Source organism: Suricata suricatta, chromosome X, assembly GCF_006229205.1.
Source record: "Suricata suricatta isolate VVHF042 chromosome X, meerkat_22Aug2017_6uvM2_HiC, whole genome shotgun sequence".
Taxonomy (NCBI): Eukaryota; Metazoa; Chordata; class Mammalia; order Carnivora; family Herpestidae; genus Suricata; species Suricata suricatta.
In genome coordinates this window covers 73,221,220-73,226,048 of record NC_043717.1, presented here as the reverse complement: position 1 = coordinate 73,226,048, position 4,829 = coordinate 73,221,220, and positions in this window count along the sequence as shown.

Below are 4,829 nucleotides of genomic sequence, written 5' to 3'. Positions count from 1 at the left end.
TAGTGTCTTCCCAAACTAAAATATGAGATTATGTGAAGGCAGGGACTTTGTCTGGCATGTTCATTCTTGTATCTCCTTCACCTAGAACAGTCCCTGGCACTATAGTAAGTGCTCAATAAATATTTGCTGCATAAATGGATAGAGATGGGGACTTGTATTACTTTCTTGGTGCATGTTTACATATAGCAAGTGACGTTGGAAACATACATTTATTCCATTTATTCATTTACTGAACACATATTTACTGCATGCACTTATGTCCAACGCATAATATACTCAGACTCATGGAAAAGAAAAACAAGTAGACAAGAAATGACCATAGAATGCAGTTAAAAGTGTCCAGGGTTTTTGGAAGCATGGGTAATGAGTTAGGGAAAGCTTCTCAAAGGAGATAGCTCTCAAAAATAGAAGATGTTAGTCTGGAGAAAAAAAAATGAAGTGGGAAGATGGAGAAAGGTTCTTCAACAACTGCTACAAGAACACAGAGGTTTATCTGGGCAAGAGTTTTACTATGTTGGGCCATGAAGTGGCAGGGAAGGAGAGATGTAGGGAAATAACAAGGCAGGAAATGAAGTAGAGGTCCTTATTGGAGGGCCTTCCTTGCTCTACTAAGTATAGAGTTAAGTCTTTAAATTTTAATGTTTATTTATTTTTGAGAGAGACGGAGAGAAACAGGGAGACAGAGAGTGAGTGGGGGAAGGGCAGAGAGAGAGGGAGACGCAGAATCTGAAGCAGGCTCCAGGCTCTGAGCTGTCAGCACAGGGTAACAAAGATCTCCTTCAGAAGAACTGCTGTGACAGCAGCCAAAATGAGATTGCACCAACAATCCCAAGAGAGCTGTAATACACTAGAACAATCTCCAACCATGTCGACTGCAAGTTGTGTGGCACTTACAGATAAAGAAAACTGCACCCTGGGGTGAGACCACAGTTCTATACTCCTCTCTTCTCTGCGTCCTATGAAACCCCCAACCCTACTTTGGTTCAAGCAGTTATCTGATGTCAAGGTACTCCCAGATGCACTTGAACTGAATAAAGCCTGTAACTTCTATTTCAGTCACTTTAACTATTTTGTCTGTTACAGTCAGGTGTAATGACTCCAGCTGGATCTGGATAATCCCTTGAACCTACTAAGATTTCGGACAAGAACACAAGTCAAGGCATCTCTTCCTCCCTTCATAGAGGCCCCTATTGTGTCACATGTTATGTCCTGTTTCCACTCACGTGCTCTAGTTCTTTGTTGTAGCATGAAAGTTGCATTCTTTGAAAGGGTTAGCCTGGCTGAAGTCACTGCCCCTATTTCTTTTTGTCTTTGGGAGTTCTCTGGCCCTCTATATTCTCTGGGATCAAACAATGACATGATGATTCTAAGGTAGAATGCCTTTCTCTCTTCTTTCATGATGGAACTTTAATTATGGCCTAAGTGGAATGACTTTGAGGAAGGCAATTTTGAATGGCAAGGGTTCATTTGGGATTCTTGGGACACATCAAGACTTGGGCCTTAAAACAAAAAATAAATAAATAAAATGGCTAACTAACAATGAGCAGCTTTCTTTGGTAAGGTGATGCTGAGAAAAGAAAAATGTCAGAAACATTCTAATCTATTGAGTCTTCATTAAAACAACCTCAGCCCTCTCGCTCCCTAAGAATTCGTTCTTTCTAACTCTGTGTCTTCCCCTGATAACTCAAATCCCTCCTGGGACTTCTACCTCTCTTTTTCTCTGTCCTTTGCTCTGACCGCTTTCTCCTCCTCTTTCCCTTTCTCAGATCCCTATAACTCCTAAATCCCTAACTTTGGAACTCTACAGATACGCAAAAGCTATAGAGATAGAAGGCTACATGGAGGAGGTGGTATCTGAGCTAGTCTTTGAGAAAAGGGACAGGATCTGCCTGAGCAGAGACAGAGGGAAAAACTTTCTACAAAGTCCCTGAAGGTTGTCCCTCTTTCACTGACTGAGGGAGGAATCATCCAAACCTGCCAATCAGGGTGTGATAAATCTGTCTCTAATTTTAGTGACCCATTACAAACCACATTTAGGGCATCAAAGCTAACACTCCAACAGCAATCTGCACATTTTTTGTTAATTGCCTTGAGGCTGAAATATCATATGCTATTCAGAAGCTTAAATTGTCTGGCAGACCACACCCATTCATGAATTACAACACTTTGAATCCAGTGTTTTTTTTTAGCTCAGCATTTTGTGGGGAGGATAATAAGTAAAGAAAAACGCCACACACCACAAATGTGTCATTATAACTTAAACAGCAACCACAAATCAAAATGAGTAATAGATATGCAAAAAATAAAGAGAAAGGAATCTATGTATATCACTAAAGAAAGCCAACTAGTTCTGAGAAAAGAGAGCAGGGGAATAAAGGAACAGAGAAGAAATAGAAAACAACCATAAAACAAGAAACAAAATGGCAATAAATACATACCTATCAACAATTACTTTGACTGTAAATTGACTAAATGCTGAAATCAAAATACATAGGGTGATGGAACGGATTTTAAGAAAAAGATCCATCTAGGGGCGCCTGGTTGGCTAGTCAGTTAAGCATCTGACTTTGGCTCACGTCATTATCTCACAGTACATGGCTTCAAGCCCCGCATCAGGCTCTGTGCTGACAGCCCAGAGCCTGGAACCTCCTTTGGATTCTGTGTCTCCCGCTCTGTCTCTGCCCCTCCCCTGATCATTCTCTGCCTCTCTCTCTCAAACATAAATAAATGTTAAAGAAATTAAAAAAAATAAAAAGACCCATATATATGCTACATACGAGAGACTTATTTCAGACCTAAAGAAATATGCAGATTGAAAGTGAAAGGATGGAGAAGTATTTATCATGCAAATGGATTTGAAAAAAAAAGCTGAGAGAGATAGCAATACTTATATCCTACAAAACAGACTTTAAAACAAACACTGTTAGAGGAGACAAAGAACGACACTCTATAATCAAAAAGGGAACAATCTAGCAAGAAGATATAACAATTATAAATATTTATGGACCCAACATGGAAGTACCCAAATACATAAAAACAGTTAATAACAAATATAAGGGAATTTATTGATACAATACAATACAATAATGGTAAGGGACTTTAACACTCTACTTATATCAATGGACAGATCATCCAAACAGAAAATCAACAAGGAAACACTGGCTGTGAATGACATATTGGACCAGATGTATTTAACATATATATTCTGAACTTTCCATCCTGAAACAGCAGAATATACATTCTTTTCAAGTGCACATGGAACATTCTCCAGAACAGATAACATATTAGCCACAAAACAAGTTTCAACAAATCCAAAAAGATCTAAGTCAACTATGCATCTTCTCTGACTTCAATGCTATGAAGCTAGATATCAACAAACAGAAAAAATCTGGAAAACACAAATACACGGAGGTTAAATAACATGCTAGTAAACAGTGAATGTGTCAACCAAGAAATCAAAGAGGAAATCAAAATACACACATGGAGACAAATGAAAATAAAAGCACAACAGTCCAAAATCTTTGGGATACAGCAAAAGTTATTCTAAGTGGGAAGTTTAGAGGAATACATGCCTATATCAAGAAGCAAGAAAAGTTTCAATAAACAACCTAACATTGTACCTAAAGGATATAAAAAGAAACCCAAAACCAGTAGAAGGAAAGAAACAACAATGATAAGAGCAGAAATAAATGAAATAGAAACCAAAGGAAAAAAAATACCAATAGAACAGAACAATGATTCTATGAAAGGATGAAAAAAAATTGATAAACCTTTAGCCAGACTCATTGACAGAGAGAGAGAGAGAGAGAGAGAGAGAGAGAGAGAACTCAAACAAATAAAAATCAGAAGTGAAAAAGGAGAAATAAAAACCAACACCACAGAAATGCCAAGGATTGTAAAAAAATACTATGAAAAATTATATGCCAACAAGTTGGAAAGCCTACAAGAAATAGATAAATTCCTAGAAACATATAACCTCCCAAAACTGAATCAGAAAGAAATAGAAAATTTGAACAGACCTATCACCGGGAATGAAATTCAATCAATAATCAAAAATCTTCCAACAAACGAATGTTGAGGATGAGATGGTTTCACAGGTGATTTCTACCAATCATTTAAAGAAGAGTTAGGACCTATTTTTCTCGAACAGTTATTCCAAAAAATTGAAGAAGAAGGAAAACTTCCAAATTCATTTCATGAAGCCATAATTACCCTGGTACCAAAATCAGATAAATACACTACAAAAAGAAAATTACAGGCCAATATCTCTGATGAATATGGTGCAAAATTCTCAACAAAATGTTACCAAACTGAATCCAACAATACGTTTTAAAAAACATTCACAACAATTAAATGGGATTCATTCCTGAGATGCAAGGGTGGTTCAATGTTCACAAATCAATGTGACACTTAACATCAATAAAAGAAAGAATAAGAACCATATGACCAGTTCAGCAGATGCAGAAAAAGTACAACATCCGTTCATGATAAAAACTAAACAAAGTAGGCTTAGAGGGAACATACCTCAACATAATGCAGGCCATATAAGAAAAGCCCACAACTACCATTATACTCAATAGGGAAAGGACTAAGAGCTTATAACCTAAAAACAGGAACAAGACAAGGATGTCCACTCTCACTACTTTTATTCAACATAGTACTGGAAGTCCTAGCCACAGCAATCAGACAACTAAAAGGAATAAAAGGCCTTCAAAATGATAAGGAAAATGTAAAACTTTCACTATTTGCAGATGACATGATACTATATATAGAAAACACTAAACACTCCACCAAAAAACTACCAGACCTGATAAATGAATTCAGTGAGG